The sequence below is a fragment of the Xenopus laevis genome, chromosome 6L, assembly GCF_017654675.1.
Source record: "Xenopus laevis strain J_2021 chromosome 6L, Xenopus_laevis_v10.1, whole genome shotgun sequence".
Lineage (NCBI taxonomy): Eukaryota > Metazoa > Chordata > Amphibia > Anura > Pipidae > Xenopus > Xenopus laevis.
In genome coordinates, this window is record NC_054381.1 from 129734177 (window position 1) to 129757901 (window position 23725).

Here is a 23725-nt window from a genome sequence, read left to right on the forward strand (position 1 = left end):
CAAGTTTTTTTATGATGGTTTTGCTCATAAATTTGATCAATTTGAGTTTTTGTTTAGCCGAAAGCTTGATCAATTTGAGTTTTCGTGTTGTTAACCCCGATCTTGCTGATTCAAGTTTTTTTTCCATTCGAGTTTTTTCTTCAATTAGAAACTATTTGAGATGAGTTCATTCAAGGTCTAAAAAAGCTCATACAACACTAAAATTCTATAAATAACCTCCTAAACCGCACACATTTTTAAAATACCACTGGAAATTAGTAGTGATGCACAGAACCCTGCTTTTCAAGGTTTGGCGAATCCCTGATTTGGCGGATTACCAAACCAAATCCAAACTCTTCTTCTGTGCCGGAAAAGCCAGCCCATGGGTGGAACCACCTGCAAAGCGTGTTTTTTCATTTATTTTATGTTTTTTTTTCCAGATTTGGTTTGGCCAGGCTCTTGAATTCAGCAGAATCCTGATAAAAACAGCTCAGATTCAGCCAAACTGAATATAGGATTCAGTCCATCCCTAGAAATTAGCTGCAGGTTACACAATATACGTAATCCCTTTAATAAATTGGGATATCCCAAACCTATGTAAGGTTTAAAGAGAACAGGTAGAACAGGAAAAGGTGCAAGGGTTGCCATAAATGGTTTACTTGCATACAACCAGTACATCTTGTAATTAGCCCTGAAAGGTGATTAAAGGAATTACCAATACCAATTACTCCTTGTTAATTAAAGTAAGAATGTATTTCACTTTAGAAGTATAAAAACAACAAATGGATTATTCTGGTGTATACACAAGCAACTGAACATTTCAAACGTTCATGTATTCCCTATATTTTACAGAAATAATGTGGTTAACTAATATATACACTCTCATAGAAAAGTAATTGCCTTCAGAGGTCACAATCACTGTCAACAATCTTTAATCTCTTCATGGTCCTCCATCTGTCTTTCAACATGACACCTGTACGGTTCCGAAATTCATAATGAAGGAGAATTTTGCTCCAGTTTCCAACTCCGAATTTTCTTACTCCTTTTTTCAAAAGCTCATCTTCTTCCCATGTCCAGTGCTACAGAATAAACAGAAACATATATATTTGGTATGTGTTTATGTTTAAATAGATATAAGTAGACTTGCTACTGGGTAAGAATTTGAGTTTTTTTGGAAATGTCCTAGTGAAAAAAAAATCCAAAAACCTCAAGTCTGAATTGATCTAGAGCGGTCCAATAAGATCAGCGCAGCTCCCATTGACTTCTATAGGACCTCAACAACTTTTACCAGGAAAAGTTTTTTTCATTAGAAGTGTTTTTTTACACTTAGGGGGTTATTTATCAAAGGTTGAGTTTTTCTCGAAAAATTTGAGTTTTCACGGTAGTTCAACTAAAAAACATTTTTTTTTTATATTTCTTATGCCCCGAAGCTGCTAAAATCTCAACCCAAAAATACTCCAGCTAAAACATGTTGAGGTCATGTAGAAGTCAATGGCAGAAGATGTTTTTTGCCTTCATGAGTTTTGGGTTTTTTTACAGTGTTTGCACTCAAAAATACGATAAATTTGAGATTTTCTAGCCTATAACTCGATAAATTTGAGGTATTCGAGTTTTTCTCCCCAATGGCATTCAGTTGAGTTTTTTACATTTGGATTTATAATAAATAAGCAAACATTCAAGTTGTGAGTGTATTTGAGGTAGAAAAAAAATCCTCAAACTTGACCTTTGATAAAAAACAATGAGAAAACCACACATTTTTTTTTAGAGATTCTTAGAAAAAAAAACAATCTTAAATTGATTGTAAATGGGCTGCAAAGTGTATAGCTTGCTGCTTGCATTGTTCTCTCCTATTATAATGCAACCCAAAGTATAGCTATTCTACAGCTATTGATTTTAGAGCTTAAAGGGATACTGTCATTGGAAAATGTTTTTCTTTTCAAAGTGAATCAGTTAATAGTGCTGCTCCAGGGGAATTCAGCACTGAAATTCATTACTGAAAAAAACAGATTTTTTTATATTCCATTTTGAAATCTGACATGGGGCTAGACATATTGTCAATCTCCCAGCTGCCCCAAGTCATGTGACTTGTGCTCCGATAAACTTCAATCACTCTTTACTGCAAGTTGGAGTGATATCACCCCAGCAGCCAAACAAAAGAACAATAGGAAGGTACCCAGATAGCAGCTCCCTAACACAAGATAACAGCTGCCTGGTAGATCTAAGAACAACACTCAATAGTAAAAACCCATGTCCCACTGAGACACATTCAGTTACATTGAGAAGGAAAAACAGCAGCCTGCCAGAAAGCATTTCTCTCCTAACGTGCAGGCACAAGTCACATGACCAGGGGCAGCTGGGAAATTGAAAAAATGTCTAGCCCCATGTCAGATTTCAGAATTGAATATAAAAAAAATCTGTTTGCTCTTTTGAGAAATGGATTTCAGTGCAGAATTCTGCTGGAGTAGCACTATTAACTGATGCGTTTTGAAAAAAACATGTTTTCCGATGACAGGATCCCTTTAATAAATAAAACCCATGTTCTGTTCATTCCTATGGGATTTTTGTGATTTTATCAATGGATTAAAGTTAGAACTCATCATTTGATAAATACAATTCTAAAAATCCCGTAGGAATGAATAGAATGTTTTTATTGATTAAGCTGTAAACTCATATTTGGATAAATCTGCCCCTTTGAAAAGAAACTGCATGGCAACTGATATTAATGTGTTTATACAGACAGGGAAGGAGCACAAAATGCTTTATCCTAATGCTGTACTAAAGGAAATTAAAATATTTATATATTTATATTTAATTTATACATCTGCGGGAACACTGCATTAGGGTGGAACTGAATAATAAATGGCAAATAGACTTCACAATAGCTGATCTTGATCGTTTCCTTTAGTTTTGTGCTTGGGGCCCTTTGTGGTACTGCACACACTACTGGTTTAACACATACAGGGTGCTTTGGGCACTCAATATATAAGGAAACCACAGCTCACAAAGAATATAAATGGATGGATACGAAGGACCATGAGTTAACTCAGCCTACTGGAAAGGTTTATAGTTTCAGAATGCATACAGTTACAATTTCATGAATGAGTAACTGTATTCTCTACTAAACTATAGATCAATCACAGGCTCAATTAAATCAGGCTATGAAGTTTTGTGGAAACACCGTTCTGAAACAGGTCTAGCAAGAGATCGTATATACCCTCGCTGGCTTCATCTGCAGCAATTATCTAGAAGAAAAGCTTATTGTGGCTGTGACCAAGGAGGGTGGCAAGATCTAGCAAAGCTGCAACCTTGGGAAAATCATGAAACGTTTAATTATTACATTACAGTCTGCTGAGCAGTCACTTATACTGAGGGGTACGTTCCCTTGAGATCAACCCAAATGACCTATATAATTGCTTCCATCATTTTTTTCTAAAGTTGTTTATATATTTAATCATTTATTTGTACGTTCATCAACCAAACATTTATTCTGGCTGCAAACAACACAGGCTGTGAGCTACATGACATCATGGCTTTCCAGATAATAACTTAGAATATCATCTGAGAAATATGGAGTTTACAGTACCAAATTAATGGTTGATCTATCTTTGTTATCCATTAAAGAGCTATTTAATGTTTTTGCTTTTACAATTGTCATGCAAATGATTCAGGAGTGCTGGGCTAGTGATGTGCCCATTGCACAAACTCACACTACCGTCGAGAATTTCTGGACCCGCACCCGACCCTAACCGCGCCCTCCCGAACCGCACCCCGTCTGGGCCTGCTCCTGCCTTCTTTTTATAGACCTGCCCCGCAGTGATGTCACAAAAGGGGCGGACGAAAGTTTATAAATTCCGGCGCCGGAAGCCGTCAGTAATAGGTTGCGGGCGGGAAGAGCTCGACCCGCACCCGTCCACGACCTGAAGATTTAGTGCAGGAGTCGGCCCGAACCCGCGAGTTGGCCCGCACGTCACTACTGCACATTTAACATTTTCACAACCTGTACCTGTCTCTTTTTAGAATTTAATGGCTTCTCCGTTCTAGAATCTTTGACATTTTCTTGATTCTCCTTACTATTCTTTCCTAGAGAAAAAAACCCCATAAGATTAGTTAGAAATTGTATCACATTTGTAACAATTATTCTCAAAATCTAAACATTTGTATTATGAAAAAAACCACACATAGGAGAATAGAGTTGGTTGGTGCTTGCACTGGTTCAGCATCTCCTCCGGTTATGGCAGAATACATAAGAGTCTAGAAGCTGAGCAATCTGGGGAAGACACTGCAACAGTACCTAGGGTGCACATAACTGGTAATTAATATTAATAAACTACCCACATTCAAGTGTAAAGGAGTAAAGCAAAGCAGGATGCAGCTGATGGGCAACTCTTCAATGAAATTTTCCAGACTTCCCTGCTTTGCTTTTTCTGGGCTGCTGAGGAGAGGCTTATTCATATGAGAGGAGGGGAAAGGGTTATTATGCCTGGGAGGATGGAAACTTGGACTAATGTTACAAAATAATGAAGTACCTTGTAATTGACACCAGCAACGTGTAAATCAAGACTTTTAATTTAGCTTTTAGTATTCATGATTTCCTTGAAATTTATATCTGTTTAAATTAAAGTGTACTAGAAAGTTGTTTATAGAGGTATGGGATCAGTTATCTGGAAACCCATTATGCAGAAAGCTCAATTTTATCCACATTTGTAAACATTATTTCCTTTTTCTCTGTAATAATAAAACGGTAGCTTGTACTTGATCCAAACTAAGATATAATTAATCCTTATTGGAAGCAAAACCAGCCTATTGGGTTTATTTAATGTTTACATGATTTTCTTGTGGTATGAAGATCCAAATTATAGAAAGATCTGCTATCCAGGAAAACCTCAGGTCCAGAGAATTCTGGATAACAGGTCCCATACCTGCATTTACTACTTTGCTGAATTTTACTTCTGGCTGGACATACACTGGGAGGCACATTTATCAAACTCGAGAATTGGTCACTGTACCAGTGGCATAACTAGATGTTACTGGGCCCCACAGCAATTTAATTTTAGGGCCCCCAACATAATCAGAAGTTGTCCTTTTTTACCAATATATGTTGAAATTGCTCATTATTTAGGGCCTCATGGAGCCCCCCTGCAGCCACAGGGTCTGCTTCCTCTGTAGTTACGCCCCTGCACTGCACCTCCCCCATTGACTTATACAGTAATTTGTTAGGTTTTAGGGCCAGAGTATGATAAATCTCAAAAATCAAATTCTTTAAGAAAATCTACCGTAATTGATTTTTTTCAATTCAATTCAACCCTTAATATATCTGCTCCTTAAACTACTATAACTACTGAGGAATAGTAAATTGTTTTTAAACATTTTAAACCCATATCTGCATGTATCAGCAAATCAGTTACGATCATAAACACAGATTAATATTATTTCCATACTTCCATACCTATGTTTATACTGCTCAGTAATCTTTTACTAGTGCAGGGTTTATCTGGATTCCAAGGTGTGCGCTGTGCTATAGAAAACAGACGTCTCTGGTGCCTGTATACATTAAAGGACCAGTAACATCAAAAATTTTTACAAAAAAATTCGTTACAATATAACGAAAAAAAACATCAAGACCAATTGAAATTTAAAATAGCAAATCCTTTATTAAGATATAACTTACAGAAACTCCACTTCCTGTCTTCTACAGAAACGGCGAAAGGGCGACCATCCATCCTGTTGTGCTTGATTTCTCTTCCCTGACTCTTCACTGACAGCGTGTCGATTTCCTCCAGCTCTTCAGAAGGCCGCAGCGGTGTTATTATGCCTGTCCCCACTGTAACATAGCAGACCGCCAGCATACAAGGGTAACCCAGAACCCCCTGTCCCTGCATTATTTTAACCCTCCTGCCTGCTGCTGTGGAGATGCGCAGTCAATGTATGGATCAGTAAAGGGAGCAGCGTTTCTTCAGATCCTGCCTTCGGAAGGTGAACCAGCAGGCCGGCATGTTTGTGAATGGCAGGCCCCTGCCCAATGCTGTCCAGCTCTCTCCGCAGATCCCCAAGGCGAACTGCTGCCTTAGCGATGGCTCCAATCACCTAGCAGCCTAGTTCCCTGTGCCGAGACCCTGTAGCTCCCGCCTCTCGTTTCCGGATTCCTCCAGAGCGGTTACATCAGTAACTAAAACCAGAGTAATTCCGGCACCAAAAGGAGAGCCTTGCACACAATAAGGAAGCCCGAGCGGGGCAAAAGGCTGAGGATTGTATAACCTCCGCTCTGGAGGAATCAGGAAACGAGCGGCGGGAGTCTTGGCGCTGCTAGGTGATTGGAGCCATCGCTAAGGCAGCAGTTCGCCTTGGGGATCTGCGGAGAGAGCTGGACAGGATTGGGCAGGGGCCTGCCATTCACAAACATGCCGGCCTGCTGGTTCACCTTCCGAAGGCAGGATCTGAAGAAACGCTGCTCCCTTTACTGATCCATACATTGACTGCGCATCTCCCCAGCAGACTACAGCAGCAGGCAGAAGGAATATTCTCGGTGCCAGGAGGGTTAAAATAATGCAGGGGCAGGGGGTTCTGGGTTACCCTTGTATGCTGGCGGTCTGCTATGTTACAGTGGGAACAGGCATAATAACACCGCTGCGGCCATCTGAAGAGCTGGAGGAGATCGACACGCTGTCAGTGAAGAGCCAGGGAAGAGCAATCAAGCACAACAGGATGGATGGTCGCCCTTTTTCCGTTTCTGTAGAAGACAGGAAGTGGAGTTTCTGAAAGTTATATCTTAATAAAGGATTTGCTATTTTAAATTTCAATTGGTCTTGATGTTTTTTTTCGTTGTATTGTAACGAATTTTTTTGTAAAAATTTTTGATGTTACTGGTCCTTTAAACACAAGTATGTTAGCTTAGTGCTTAGTGTTCAGAAGGCATTCTCTGAAGGAAATTGTTCATTTACGTTTACCTCTTTGTGGATTTTTCTGTTGTTTCCTGTATGTTCGTAGTATTTGTTAGTTCATTCCCGTGGACAATAAGCACATTTGTTACATATACAGCCAATTTACTGTAATATAAATGAGGACTAGTTGTGTAGATCAGTGATACCAAACCCACATCAATCCATGTGTCAATAGCAATCCATGTTTCTTAGACTTGTTTATTGGTAGATAATTAACTGTATCATAATATCACAATGCTTTGAGCCAGTGAATGAATAAAAATGAAATGATTGATAACCGCACAGGAAAACACTGCCGGTGTCCAATAAATTGCCAATTAGCAGCTGGATCCTTTATATTCTAAACTGTATGAAGTTGCACTATTGTTCCCACACTTCTGCTGACAAGGGCTCTAGTGAATGCAGTAGGAGTAACATCACTGAAAGCAGAGGAATGTAAGACATCTTGTTATGGCCACTGACATGGAATTTATAAAAGCAAAAACAGAAAGGAGGAGAGCTTAGGAGAGAATAAGAAAACAGACTGGGTGGCTGTGTAAAATATGTCACAAAGGGAGTTGGAAAAAAGTAGTGTATTTATCAATGGGTGAAAGTGAAAGTTCACCCTTTGGTAAATACGCCTATAAAAATTCCATAGAAATGAATGGAGAGTGGCAGAATTTCACTATTAACTTCACTCTTTGATAAATATACCCCTAAGGGTGGTGGCACACAGGGAGATTAATCATCAAGCGAGAAATCTTCACTACTGCGGGCGACTAATTGCCCCAAATGCCTTCCTGCCGGCAAGAATGCAAATGGCCGGCGGGATGGCATACGTATCGCTTTGTTTTCAGAAGTTTCCAGAAGTGCAACAGGGCTAGGAAATGGATGTTATGTGGCAAGCTCCAACTACACTACACTACATAGTATTGGCAAGTACAGGTGGTGCCATTTGGGATGTGGCCTCTGCAGGTGATGTATGCTTTACATTTTCTTTCTATGAATTGTTCTTTTTTTCATCAGAATAACTTACTATATTTGTAAAAATGTTAATGTACACATTATCAGAAGGTGACAGAAACAAAATGTATTAATGACTCTAGAAAGTGAGTCCATAACATATCTTGTAGTTTTTGGCAGTTGTAATGGAAACAGGCCAGGGAAGTGGCATTTTTACTCTTTATTAAAAGAATCTTTTATTGTCGACTGAGCCAGGGACTGCTAACAAATCACTCCCATTGCTTGACAAGTTCTATGCAATATGTCAACACTACATAAATATTAACAGACTTGCCAATAAACTGAATGCAAATTACACTTGCAGCTTGACTAAAGATATAGGTCATGCTAAGGTTTGACATAAGGACATAAGGGCTTCAACTTACTGGTTAATGTCTCTGTTACATACTTTCAACTGCTCCTTCATAGTCACTTGATGAAATATCTTCTTTATTTTCCACACTATAGGGATTAAGAAAACACACATCTGTATGAAAAGTGGGGATTAGACAAATACACAAATATATAATTAGATATTGTGAAATCCAAGTTTCTGAGACTTGCAGGGATACAGTAATTTTAGAATTGAATCATTTTTTTGGTCTTTAAGACAATCCTGAGACTGAAGGATGTCTGAATTAGACCTCATTTTTTATCTTAGTTCAATGATCTGGTGTCTACAGAACTGCAGTTCACACAGCACTGAATACTGTAATTAATAACTGTACCCTTAAATATTTCCCAGAGTATTAAGACAATTTTTTGCTGTAGCTTCCACCACCTTGGCTGCTGCCTTCATTAACAAACAGAAAAGGCCAAGCATTTGTTTTAACAGCAGACCATAAACTATATTTATAAACGAACAAAAGAGAACAGAAATATTTGTGGCTGCTGCAAAACAAGCACACAGCCTGGGTTTGAGCTGCACTCACCTTTAAGAGAAAAACAGATGGCCTTTCCTTCATCTTAAGGGCGATGTACGATTTTATTTTCTTCATCATTTGAGCATAAGTGAAATTTTATAGAAACTCATGATATGGATCTTTCTTCTCTATCAGCATTGTTAACTCATTCTCAAATACTAACATGACAAAAAAGGTAAAAACCAAACAATAAAGATGCTTCTGAATGTGGGATTATATGAGTTTCACCCATAACAGGTCAGTTAGACTAAAATCTAGGTCAGTGTAATTGCAATACAAACAGATATAAATGTGCTTCTGTACTTGAAAGAATCTAAAGTATATTTCAGTTTTATTGGAACTCCTCCCTTTCTCCTCTTAGGAGTACATTATGCAATCTAAAGCAAGACATCTTACAGCAATTCTAATAGAAATTCTTCAACCAGTTCAGCATAGCCAGCACTAAAAGAAGAGTAACCCCAAAAATGAAAGTGTGTGCATTGAATATAATGTGCTGTTACCCTGCACTGGTTAAAAAATGTGTGCCGCGCTGTAGCCATGGGGGCAGACTTTCAAGCTGCATAAGGCAAAATGTCACATGTAAACATAGCAGATACTAACTCTGTAGTATACAATGGGTTTAGTTCTGGCACAAGAAGATAAACAGGGGTAAAATACCAAATGGACTCAAAATGCTCAGCTTCTTACACCTGTTAGGGTTGGGGCAGATTCGGGGAGATTTAGTCACCTGGCGACTATTCGTCTCTTCGGGGGGGGAGGGCGACAATCTCCCCGAACTGCCTTCCATCTGCTTGAATGAAGAATCGCCTGCGCTAATGCACTCGCGGCGATTCGATTTCCGAAGTCACCCCATGAGGAAACTTCGGGCAACTTCGGAAAACGAAGCGTCGTGAGGCAGTTCGGGGAGATTGTCGCCCCGCAGAAGAGGCGATTAGTCGCCAGGCGACTAAAATCTCCCCAAATCTGCCCGTGTGTCTCAACCCTTACACTTACTCTCCTTCCAAATAGGCCACACCACCCAACCTTAGACTTCTACTGAATCAACGAAGGGGCACAAGAGCCGCAGGCTCAGCTGCAAATCTTTTATTTAACACAACATGTTTTTTACCGCATGGATCCATTTTCAAGTGCACTTGATTTGGCTCTTAAAAAAGGATCCATGCGGTCCGAAACATGTTGTGTTAAATAAAAGATTTGCAGCTGAGCCTGCGGCTCTTGTGCCCCTTCCTAATGGTAAAATAGTGTTTTATAGAACAGCCAATTCTAAGGAACTTTTCAATTGGTTTTAATAGTTTTATAGTTATTTGTCTTTTTCTTCTGATTCTTTGCAGCTTTCAAATCGGCATCGCTGTCCCCTTCTAAAAAACAAATGCTCTGTGAGGCTACAAATGTATTGTTATTGCTACTTTTTATTACTCATCTTTCTATTCAGACTCTCTCGTATTCATATTCCAGTCTCTTATTCAAATCAATGCATGGTTGCTAGGGGAATTTGGGCCTTAGTTACCAGATTGCTTAAAATGCAAATTGAAGAGCTGCTGAATAAAAAGCTTAATAACTCAAAAGCCTTCAATAATAAAAAATTAAGACAAATTGCAAATTAGCTCAGAAAATCACTCTCTACGTCATACTAAAAGTAAGCTCAAAGGTGAACAACCCCTTTAATGGCTCTCTACAGAACTACAGAATGTGAATCTTTGTTCTATAAAATAGATTCCTTGCCAAGAAATAGATGTATTAGTAAAGGCTGGATAAACCGTTACGACCTTTAGATAAATAAAATATTTTTAATGTAACCAAGTAACCATTGTCTATGAATTGTAAACATACAATTTCACAATACTAGCAGTTTTCACTTGAGCAGATCATCATAATGTCTCTATAAATAAAAACCAGAATTAAATCACAAGTAGTACTGCAAACAACTGGTCACATTCCAAATGTAACCCTTGCAGTGCCAAGGTCTTCAGTTTCTAAACTTACATTGCCTCTTTACATAAGAACATCACAACCCTTAAACCTCCGACTATATGGATCCCATGACCAGATTTTGGCAAAATGCTAGTCTTAATTGCTGATTTAAGAGCCACAATGTGCTCATATGAGGACCAATCTCGATGTCTGGTCCATATAAACTATGCAACACGTACAGTCATTTATACGGCATGTGAAATGGCCTATGATGTGGATTGGGGCAAAGAATCCCTTATGACACATATTGTCAACAACTGCAGTCACAGTAGGGAGATATTCCTGTTTTGGATGGAAAGAGTAGTCTTGACTAATCAGGAGCTGAAAATTCTATTTATCGTAAAGGGAAAGAATACCCCCTTTTTGAAATTAGCTCATCCAGTTGGGCTGGAAGGTGCATAAACACTATCTCCCAGAAATAAAGATTTGTTTTTTAATGATTTGCTTGAAGTCCCTCTGTTTTCCATAGTGGGAGGTGCACAGCTTCCCTGGAAAGTGAGGGTAAGGGCACCTGGGCAGATTTGGGGAGATTAGTCGACCCGGCGACAAATCTCCTCTTCTTCGGGGCGACAGTCTCCCTGACAGTCTTTCCGAAGTCGCCCAAAGTTTTCTCGTGAGGTGCCGCGGCGACTAATCTCCCCGAATCTGCCAGTGTGCCCTTACCCTAAAAGGACATGAAGGATTGAATGTCTGCCAGCTTGAAAGGGTGGATAAATGGTCTGTGCAAGTCAAGAGGCCACATAGCATTTATGAACCATCTCTACATAAGCCATGAACTGAATGAGTTTACCAAAAAGAGAGGGGATTTCTTTTTCCTTTAAGGGATATAAATGTTTGTTTTAGAACAACCCACAGACAAGCTGGCTCTTGGTCTAGACAGAGGTAGCAGACTGCACATCCCTATTATGAAAGTGTAGAAGCTATCCATGTCCAATGAAATAACCCATGCACCATCCAGTGTATCTGTCGTATAAAACACTGCGTTCTTTACATTCCGATGCGTGAATTAGAAATAGATTCACGTGACTATTTCTGTAATGATACATCCAAATTCAGGACACCACGGATAACCAAGGATGGCGCTGGAGAAACAGAGAGTTTGATGCCATTAAACCTCATTTTGCTAAGGATATCTTTTAAAGAAAATACAAAATGAAATAGATACCCAGTGGCAGATGTTTTGACTGCTGACACCTTGTGGTTGCTCAGCATAACTGCATTTAAAGGAGCTTGATAGAAAACAGCTCATTACTGCTCTGATGTTACAACATTTCAGATGTGTCTGTACTGGGCAGGACATAGGAAAAAGTTATATTCTGAGGTTTTCACTTTGATAAATGTTCCCAGCAGAGACATCTGCAACACATTTCGATTTAGCAAAAAATGCACCAAACCCAGGATTTTGAGTAGCTCTTAAAGCATCAAATCCCAAAAAGTGAGTTTTTCTTAATTTAAATCTGTTGATCAAGCATCTTCAGAAATATTATTTAAGTTGTTTTTTTTAATTAGAAAGGTTTTTCCTTTATAGACATTTGACCCTTGCTTATCTGCCTACGCAAGAGCTAAACCCATTGTATTTTACAGAGCTTATAGGTTATCTCCTGTTTAACATGTTCCATTTAGCCCTATTCAGATTATATGGCTGCACCTGGTCCTATTCAGCTTAAATGGCTGCAAAACAATATTTTTACCTGTGCAGGGCAAGGGCACATTTATGCATTTTGGTTTTGACAATTTACTAAGAGGAGAGTGGCAGTTTTTAAGAGTCAACTTTACACTGGCTAATATTCACTGGTGAAATTTCTCCAGTGAATATTCCCAATTTAACAAGACGAATGAAAAACGAACTTTCGCCAAGAGAATTTTATATTATATATAGCAGCCACTTTTGTATCTCATTGTCTACGTCACCTCCTCCGCATAGAGTTCAAGGGGGGGGAAAAAAAACACACTTTTTAGTAAATATGCCCTAAGTTCATAGCAAAAGTAAAACTAACAGACTATATAAAGTGCAGTAGAGAAACCAGCTAAAAAATATCACAAAGATAAGAGAAAGAGATCGGTGGTAAAAAGGAGGATTATAATGCGGTGCTGCACAACTTTTTCCAAGTAGTATTCAGACAAAATGTTTGTGGGCTGGAATATATTTAGCCGTTCTGCAGTCAGGTCTTTAGCCTATCCCATGTGTTGCCATGTAAGCAAGCATGTGACACAGATCCAAGAGCCAACCAGAAACATAAAATATATGGCACGGGCAATAGGTGCCATAGATTCTACATTTGGTGGCACGTAAAGGAAAACTATAACCCCCCACACAATGTAGGTCTCTATAAAAAGATATTGCATAAAACAGCTCATATGTAAAATCCTGCTTCATGTAAATAAACCATTTTCATAATAATATACTTTTCTAGTAGTATGTGCCATTGGGTAATCATAAATAGAGAATTGCCATTTAAAAAAATAAGGGCCGCTCCCTGGGATCGTAGGATTGACTGTGCACACATACATACCAAATAAACCATACATGTTAGGTCACATGAGCCAATTAACAGACAGAGTTGTGTCTTTTGCTTCAACACTTCTTCCTGTTACAGTTAGAGTTGAAGTATTTCTGGTCAGGTGATCTCTGAGGCAGCACAGAGACCATCACGAAATAGTGGCTCAAGGCAAGAGATGTAAAAGGGCAATATTTACTTAAATATATATTCCAGTTTGGTAAGATTCTTTAATTTGCCACTTAATATGATATGAACTATCTGTTGCTTAAGTGTTCATTTTGGGGGTATAGTTTTCCTTTAAGATAAAATAAGTGTAATTCTGTTTTAGCAAACATAAAAAAAAAAAAAAAAAAAACACACAAGGTAATATTCTGGCACTATACCCACTGTCCAATGAACAGGTCACAATATGAAGCCCACAGTTGGTTGGAAAAAGACAACTGTCCATCAAGTTAAAACTCTTCATTGTGCCTTCCAGCATCACTAACTCACATTACATCATGAAAAGTTTAGCCTTTATTATTGTATTTAAGGATTCCCTAAAACTATAATGTGTTTTTACCTTTCATACTAAGTTTGGTTTTGTGAGCCGGTTACACTATTTATTCAGAGCAATTACTCTACCTTGTTTGACCCAGATTCTTTAAAAAGTCTGTTGAGGATTTCTGCAGACAGCTTAAATCTTCCTTTTTCCATGCAAGTGACCACTGCCTTAAAGAGAAAGTAAAATTACATATTTAAAATCTGTATGCTTGTCATTAGTAATCGTAAACAAAATCCAAACATTTGTAATTTGTGATATTAAACTAAATCATCTGGGTTAAATTAGAATTTTGTAACACAAATGCAAATGCATTCCTATAGATTGCTCACAGGAATTGTTTAATAGTGACAGGAGGAGATGGATTTTCTCTACATTTCTTCATCTAGTGGTGTAAAATGAAATGAAACCAGCAGTAGTTACATATTACTATATACACAAGACCAGAGGCCTGTCAAACTCTGCATGACGTGTGACTCTCTATGTGGCTTTGTGGCACCATCCTAAGACTAGAAATGGGAAGGAGGACAACATGGGAGAAAAAAATTTATATATTTTGTATAATTTGTATATAGGTGAGAAAAGAAGGGCAAGGTAGGGGAAATGAGCATACGCCGATTGGGGAAAGTAGAATACCTACTGTATATCAAAACTATGTCTTCCTAATTAAAGACCCAGCCCAAGCCCTTGTTCTGCCTTTATAAATATGGATTATATTTTCTGGCTAGGTTAAAAACATGTGCATTCATGTAAATAAAGCAAGGACTTCTCCATATTTATGAATATCTTTAATACAGAGGGGACCTTAAGATAAAAGGCAAGACCATGTGGCTAACACCTTTGATTTCAGTATCTTGCTTTTCTGCTCTAAGATGATGGACAGAACTTATGTAGAACTTTGTAGTTAGTGTCACTGTTTTGCACCTTGAACAATAATGACAGAGGAGAGACCATGGGAAATCCCTCCATTATTAAAGGGGTAGTTCACCTTCAAGTTTATTTTGAGTATGTTATAGAATGGCCAATTCTTAGCAACTTTTCAGTTGGTTTTAATTTTTTATAGTTTTTTAAAATGACATGCCTTCTTTCTTCTAATTCTTTCTAGCTTTATATGGGGGTCACTGACCCCGGAATCCCATAAACTATTGCTCTGTGAAGTTACAGTTTTATAGCTATTGCTCATTTTTATAACTATCTTTCTATTCAGGCCCTGTCCTATTCATCTTGCAGTCTCTCATTCACACCACTACATGGTTGCTAGGGTAATTAAGACCCTAGCAACCATATAGTTGCTACAATTTCAAACTAGACAACTGCTTAACAAAAAATGAAATAATACAAAAACTACAAATAATACAAAATAAACCCAAACTGCAACATGTCTCAAAATATCACTCGGTACATGTTCTGATATAAACAACCCCTTTAAGAAGCAGATCTTTTCCTAACATCACAGCTAAGACCTGAAAGAGCAGCCAACAATAAATCAAATGTTAATATATTTTTAAGCCCTTTTTTAAAAACAAAGGCATCAATTTGGTAAAATATCCTAAATAATAAACTGCTACAAGAGGCAATCAGATTGCTAGAAAGCAGCAATACCTGCACTTTCAAAAGCAGTTCAATTTCTTCATGGAGATGCTTCAGATCCTTCAATTTGATTAAAAGCCATTAAAGCTGTTTCTAAAGGTGTAAGGCTCTCATCCGTGTCAAACTGAGAATCTGTAAAATAGCTCAAAAATCAGCGCCGGGAAATGTTTGTACATCAAATACATTTAATGGGAAATTGCTTTAGCAAATATTCTTCCGAAGAATTGTCCCCCAGTTTAACTGAAAAACTATCTAAAACATATATTGTAATGCTCAAGGAACTGAAGTACATAAACAGAAGACAAAGAACTGTTTTTTAATAGCCCAGATCACTAAGCATGGATAAGAAACTGGACACCAGTTTAACTTCAATGGTACATGGGCTATATTTGGGTGATAACTGTGGTTTAGGGGTGCCTAACCCTACTCTGCTCACCTCTGGATGTTTGGCTATGGTCCCATCTGGGTATTATAGGCAGAGGCTGCACTGGTCATGCCCCCTTTACACTATATGGGAGACTAGTATATGAGTGGGATCCATTATCCAGAAACCCACTATCCAGAAAGCTCTGGATTACAGGAAGACCACCTCCCATGTAGCTCATTTAAAGCAAATAATTCTACGGTTCTTTTAGATTTTTTACCTTCCCTCTGTAATAATAAAACAGTAGTGCAATATGATGGTAACTATGCTGCAGGCAAACCACTCCTTTTGGTTTTTTTCTAATGCTTCAATGGTTTTAACAGACTTGAGGTTATGGAGATCTGAATTACATAAATATCAATGTCCAGGTGCAAAGGATTCTGGATAAGAGACCCTATACCTGCACAAGATGCTTTACACCTGCTACTACTAACAATTACATGCACTCCTAAACTCTTTATCCAGCCATAATCCCTGATTTCACCAGGGGCTAAAAGAAGATAAGAATTACTTACCCAGATTTTTTCCTTTGGCCACTCGCATAAGAAACTGCACAATAGGTTTTGTCTTCCTGTGAGCGTCTATTTTTTGAGAACCCTCTAGCAGCCCTGTCATTGTATAAAAATGTCATTAAATTGTGATTATATTTGGGCTCTGGGATACCAGTTCATATTCCCAACATTTATTTATATTGTGCTTTCTCACTTTTTGAGCATAGGATAGGATAGCGCTAGAGTTGAAAGCATAGGATAATAGGATAGCGCTAGAGTTGAAAGCCAGGATAGGATAGCGCTCGAGTTGAAAGCCAGGATAGGATAGCGCTCGAGTTGAAAGCCAGGATAGGATAGCGCTAGAGTTGAAAGCCAGGATAGGATAGCGCTAGAGTTGAAAGCCAGGATAGGATAGCGCTAGAGTTGAAAGCCAGGATAGGATAGCGCTAGAGTTGAAAGCCAGGATAGGATAGCGCTAGAGTTGAAAGCCAGGATAGGAGAACGCTAGAGTTGAAAGCCAGGATAGGAGAACGCTAGAGTTGAAAGCCAGAATAGGAGAATGCTAGAGTTGAAAGCCAGGATAGGATAACGCTAGAGTTGAAAGCCAGGATAGGATAGCACTAGAGTTGAAAGCCAGGATAGGATAGCGCTAGAGTTGAAAGCCAGGATAAGATAGCGCGCCGCTAGAGTTGAAAGCCAGGATAGGAGAACGCTAGAGTTGAAAGCCAGAATAGGAGAATGCTAGAGTTGAAAGCCAGGATAGGATAACGCTAGAGTTGAAAGCCAGGATAGGATAACGCTAGAGATGAAAGCCAGGATAGGATAACGCTAGAGTTGAAAGCCAGGATAGGATAGAGCTAGAGTTGAAAGCCAGGATAGGAGAACGCTAGAGTTAAAAGCCAGGTTAGGAGAACGCTAGAGTTGAAAGCCAGGATAGGATAGAGCTAGAGTTGAAAGCCAGGTTAGGAGAACGCTAGAGTTGAAGGCCAGGATAGGATAGAGCTAGAGTTGAAAGCCAGGTAAGGAGAACGCTAGAGTTGAAAGCCAGGATAGGATAGAGCTAGAGTTGAAAGCCAGGTTAGGAGTACGCTAGAGTTGAAGGCCAGGATAGGATAGCGCTAGAGTTGAAAGCCAGAATAGGAGAGTGCTAGAGTTGAAGGCCAGGATAGGATAGAGCTAGCGTTGAAAGCCAGGTTAGGAGTACGCTAGAGTTGAAGGCCAGGATAGGATAGCGCTAGAGTTGAAAGCCAGAATAGGAGAATGCTAGAGTTGAAGGCCAGGATAGGATAGCACTAGAGTTGAAAGCCAGGATAGAATAGCGTTAAAGTTGAAAGCCAGGATAGGAGAACGGTAGAGTTAAAAGCCAGGATAGGATAGAGCTAGAGTTGAAAGCCAGGTTAGGAGAACGCTAGAGTTGAAGGCCAGGATAGGATAGAGCTAGAGTTGAAAGCCAGGTTAGGAGAACGCTAGAGTTGAAAGCCAGGATAGGATAGAGCTAGAGTTGAAAGCCAGGTTAGGAGTACGCTAGAGTTGAAGGCCAGGATAGGATAGCGCTAGAGTTGAAAGCCAGAATAGGAGAGTGCTAGAGTTGAAAGCCAGGATAGGATAGAGCTAGAGTTGAAAGCCAGGTTAGGAGTATGCTAGAGTTGAAGGCCAGGATAGGATAGCGCTAGAGTTGAAAGCCAGAATAGGAGAATGCTAGAGTTGAAGGCCAGGATAGGATAGCACTAGAGTTGAAAGCCAGGATAGAATAGCGCTAAAGTTGAAAGCCAGGATAGGAGAACGGTAGAGTTAAAAGCCAAGATAGGATAGAGCTAGAGTTGAAACCCAGGTTAGGAGAACGCTAGAGTTGAAGGCCAGGATAGGAGAGTGCTAGAGTTGAAGGCCAGGATAGGATAGAGCTAGAGTTGAAAGCCAGGTTAGGAGTACGCTAGAGTTGAAAGCCAGGATAGGATAGAGCTAGAGTTGAAAGCCAGGTTAGGAGTACGCTAGAGTTGAAGGCCAGGATAGGATAGCGCTAGAGTTGAAAGCCAGAATAGGAGAGTGCTAGAGTTGAAAGCCAGGATAGGATAGAGCTAGAGTTGAAAGCCAGGTTAGGAGTACGCTAGAGTTGAAGGCCAGGATAGGATAGAGCTAGAGTTGAAAGCCAGGTTAGGAGAACGCTAGAGTTGAAGGCCAGGATAGGATAGAGCTAGAGTTGAAAGCCAGGTTAGGAGAACGCTAGAGTTGAAAGCCAGGATAGGATAGAGCTAGAGTTGAAAGCCAGGTTAGGAGTACGCTAGAGTTGAAGGCCAGGATAGGATAGCGCTAGAGTTGAAAGCCAGAATAGGAGAGTGCTAGAGTTGAAAGCCAGGATAGGATAGAGCTAGAGTTGAAAGCCAGGTTAGGAGTACGCTAGAGTTTAAGGCCAGGATAGGATAGCGCTAGAGTTGAAAGCCAGAATAGGAGAATGCTAGAGTTGAAGGCCAGGATAGGATAGCACTAGAGTTGAAAGCCAGGATAGAATAGCGCTAAAGTTGAAAGCCAGGATAGGAGAACGGTAGAGTTAAAAGCCAGGATAGGATAGAGCTAGAGTTGAAACCCAGGTTAGGAGAACGCTAGAGTTGAAGGCCAGGATAGGAGAGTGCTAGAGTTGAAGGCCAGGATAGGATAGAGCTAGAGTTGAAAGCCAGGTTAGGAGTACGCTAGAGTTGAAGGCCAGGATAGGATAGCGCTAGAGTTGAAAGCCAGGTTAGGAGTACGCTAGAGTTGAAGGCCAGGATAGGATAGCGCTAGAGTTGAAAGCCAGAATAGGAGAGTGCTAGAGTTGAAAGCCAGGATAGGATAGAGCTAGAGTTGAAAGCCAGGTTAGGAGTACGCTAGAGTTGAAGGCCAGGATAGGATAGTGCTAGAGTTGAAAGCCAGGTTAGGAGAACGCTAGAGTTGAAGGCCAGGATAGGATAGAGCTAGAGTTGAAAGCCAGGTTAGGAGAACGCTAGAGTTGAAAGCCAGGATAGGATAGAGCTAGAGTTGAAAGCCAGGTTAGGAGTACGCTAGAGTTGAAGGCCAGGATAGGATAGCGCTAGAGTTGAAAGCCAGAATAGGAGAGTGCTAGAGTTGAAAGCCAGGATAGGATAGAGCTAGAGTTGAAAGCCAGGTTAGGAGTACGCTAGAGTTGAAGGCCAGGATAGGATAGCGCTAGAGTTGAAAGCCAGAATAGGAGAATGCTAGAGTTGAAGGCCAGGATAGGATAGCACTAGAGTTGAAAGCCAGGATAGAATAGCGCTAAAGTTGAAAGCCAGGATAGGAGAACGGTAGAGTTAAAAGCCAGGATAGGATAGAGCTAGAGTTGAAACCCAGGTTAGGAGAACGCTAGAGTTGAAGGCCAGGATAGGAGAGTGCTAGAGTTGAAGGCCAGGATAGGATAGAGCTAGAGTTGAAAGCCAGGTTAGGAGTACGCTAGAGTTGAAGGCCAGGATAGGATAGCGCTAGAGTTGAAAGCCAGAATAGGAGAATGCTAGAGTTGAAGGCCAGGATAGGATAGCACTAGAGTTGAAAGCCAGGATAGAATAGCGCTAAAGTTGAAAGCCAGGATAGGAGAACGGTAGAGTTAAAAGCCAGGATAGGATAGAGCTAGAGTTGAAAGCCAGGTTAGGAGTACGCTAGAGTTGAAGGCCAGGATAGGATAGAGCTAGAGTTGAAAGCCAGGTTAGGAGAACGCTAGAGTTGAAGGCCAGGATAGGATAGAGCTAGAGTTGAAAGCCAGGTTAGGAGAACGCTAGAGTTGAAAGCCAGGATAGGATAGAGCTAGAGTTGAAAGCCAGGTTAGGAGTACGCTAGAGTTGAAGGCCAGGATAGGATAGCGCTAGAGTTGAAAGCCAGAATAGGAGAGTGCTAGAGTTGAAAGCCAGGATAGGATAGAGCTAGAGTTGAAAGCCAGGTTAGGAGTACGCTAGAGTTGAAGGCCAGGATAGGATAGCGCTAGAGTTGAAAGCCAGAATAGGAGAATGCTAGAGTTGAAGGCCAGGATAGGATAGCACTAGAGTTGAAAGCCAGGATAGAATAGCGCTAAAGTTGAAAGCCAGGATAGGAGAACGGTAGAGTTAAAAGCCAGGATAGGATAGAGCTAGAGTTGAAACCCAGGTTAGGAGAACGCTAGAGTTGAAGGCCAGGATAGGAGAGTGCTAGAGTTGAAGGCCAGGATAGGATAGAGCTAGAGTTGAAAGCCAGGTTAGGAGTACGCTAGAGTTGAAGGCCAGGATAGGATAGCGCTAGAGTTGAAAGCCAGAATAGGAGAATGCTAGAGTTGAAGGCCAGGATAGGATAGCACTAGAGTTGAAAGCCAGGATAGAATAGCGCTAAAGTTGAAAGCCAGGATAGGAGAACGGTAGAGTTAAAAGCCAGGATAGGATAGAGCTAGAGTTGAAACCCAGGTTAGGAGAACGCTAGAGTTGAAGGCCAGGATAGGATAGAGCTAAAGTTGAAAGGCAGGTTAGGAGAACGCTAGAGTTGAAAGCCAGAATAGGATAGAGCTAGAGTTGAAAGGCAGGTTAGGAGAACGCTAGAGTTGAAGGCCAGGATAGGATAGCGCTAGAGTTGAAAGCCAGGATAGGCACTGGAGGGCTGTCCCCAAGAGCTGCAACTCTACACACATTGCCAATATGATAAATACAAACCTGACTGGGTATATGGGTAAATGTACTGGGGCCTGTGATTTTGTTCAGTGCAGTTTTTAGGGTGTGACTGAAGGTTGGTGCAAAAAAAGATTTTCGGCAGGTATCTGGTTGCTAGGGGCTAGTTTACCCTAACAACCCGCTAGTGGTTTGAATGGAAGATTGTATAGGAAAGGGCCTGAACTGAAAGAGAAGTAATAAAGTCGTAGCCTCACAAATCAATACATTTTTTTGCTGTCTTGATCCCAACCCCCCATCTGACAGCTGGAAAGAAGACAAACACAATGAAAACTAAATATGAAGACCAATTGAAAGTTACCAAGAAAGGGACATTCTATAACGCACTAAAAGTTAACAGGGAGTGACCAAATCAACAGCTAGCGTTCACTGTTTAAAATGAACCATTTCATTGGTTGCTATGGGTTCCTGTCGGCCATGTTCCACCCAGTAACGCTGTATAAATGCATTCATCAAGCCAGACGGAGGCGGGGCAGAGAAGTGGGCGGCCACTAATGACCTCAGCCAATCAAGACCCGATGTTGCCTTAAACAACGTCACTTTGCGCGCCGCTAATCCCGCCCCCTTGGCGATACGCACAAATTTGCGGTCCATGTAACTAAAGTAAAATCTCGGAAGCGGCGCGTTTCTGTTGCCGACGCTCATATAAGAGAGTCCGAGAGAGGGACTGACATTGCTATCGCTTACATTCCAGCATGTGTGTGCTTCTCTGGAAATCCTCCGCTCGATCTTCTCTGAAATAGAAACACATGCTGGCGAACATGAAGTCGCACATCCAGTTAGTAGCAACAGCGGCCGTGTCATCGAACGGGGGTCCGTCTGTTTCTTCTTCCATTGTCCAGTACTTGCGCTTGTAATAACTGAAGCGCGGCTACTTGCACTTACAGTGACGTTAAAGTCTTTGCGCATGCGCTAGAACTGGGATTCGCGCTTCTCTGGTTTGAACTGGCTCACTGTTACGTCACTTTTCTTGCGTACGCTGATTGGCTGGGCAACGCTGGAGTTGGAGTATGGGAAAGCTCAGACCCTTATCTGTCTTAAAGGGGCGGTTCACCTTTGAGAACTTTTATTATGATGTAGAGAGGGATATTCTGAGACAATTTGCAGTTGGTTTTGTTTTTTTATTTAAGGTTTTTATTTGTATTTTTAACAATCTGGTTGCTAGGTTGCAAATTAAACTAGCAACCATGCACTGATTTTAATAAAAGACTGGAATATAAATAGGAGAAGGGCTGAATAGAAAAATGATGAATACCAAGCAGCAATAACAATACATTTGTAGACTTTAAGAGGATTTGTTTTTTAGAAGGGGGTCAGCGACGCCAAAGGTGCAAAGAGTCGGATGAAAAAGGGAAAAAAACTATAAAAAAATAAATAATGAAAACCAAATGAAAAGTTGCTTAGAATTGGTCATTCTATAACATACTAAAAATTATCTTAAAGGTGAACCAGTGAGCACGAAGGAGCGCACACTTGTGACCTGTAGTGTAGGGTATAATATATTACCTGTATCATCTCAGACTGGGTAGAACCTGATGCTTATTTACCATATAGGCACTCAAGGACCTGTGCCTAGGACGGCAGCTTTAAAAGGGAAAAAAAACCCACTTTCCAGCTGCCCAATACTTTTGTATCAATTCCCGGGCAGCAGATGTGGGGGGGGTCTATGGTTGCCACCTGGCCGGTAAAAATAATGGATGATACCCATGTTATTAATAGGGAAAAAAGATAAATATATAGGAAGGCCGGTATTTTTTTTCCAGAAAAGTTTTTTTTTTTTTTGCGTCGTGTGGCAGAACTGACAGCACAAATGTGCCGCAGAGGGGCCTAGGGCATCACCGGATCTAATACACTGTTGGGTAGAGCCATCGTTTTACTTTACAATAGCCCTCATATTATAATCCACTAACTGTAAATTAGCAAGTGGAAAGGCCTAGCTATCCAGGCGGTCAGATGTCATTGGGGCATGATCTACTAGAGAATATAGTCAAAATACAATGGTATCTAAACCCTTCAAATTCCACTTCAAGTAACCCAATACCTTGCTTCCATCCAGCAATCAATCTGTAAATCCAATGTATAGGTATGGGTACAAATAAGCGCAGAAGTACTGCTGCAAAAAGTGCCTTTATTCACAAACACGACATGTTTTGAGCGTCAACACTCTTGATCATGGTTCCAATGCATTAAATGTTTTTTATCCACAAAGCTTCCATTTGTAGGAGTATTTTCTTTTTGTCACTGTATTTTCTTTGCTGGTCTCCATATGCCCCATACGGCAGCAGCACTGGCAGACATAGCACCCGCCTATCAGTGCAAACACAGGGCAGATCTCACTGCAAAGACCTGACTCTATGTAGTTTTGTGCTGACATTAACAGATAGATGCTATGCCTGTCAGTGCTGCTGCATGATATGACAGATAAGCAGACATCTGTAGGTATTTTCTCATAAGAGAATAATTCATGTGTGCCATTACCTTTAAGCCCTGGCAGGCAGATAACTGTACTACAAAAGAAAAGGGGTTAAATCAACACGTTACACCTTTATCCCTGGTACTTAGTTCATCTTATTCCTTTTAATCTCTAGAGTTTCCATTATGCTGCCGTGGATGCATTTTCCACATTTGCAGCTTTTTTTTCTCTATAACACTGTATAGAAGTACAAAAGTACAGGGCAAGTCTTTTCATTGTCACAAGCACTCATCTTTAATGTGT

General features: G+C 40.3%; 1 pseudogene; it reads right to left on the reverse strand.

Moving 5' to 3' along the window:
* Positions 1-615: 615 nt before the first annotated feature.
* On the reverse strand, positions 616-21920 carry LOC108704838 (annotated as a pseudogene).
* Between the last annotated feature and the right edge of the window lie 1805 nt (positions 21921-23725).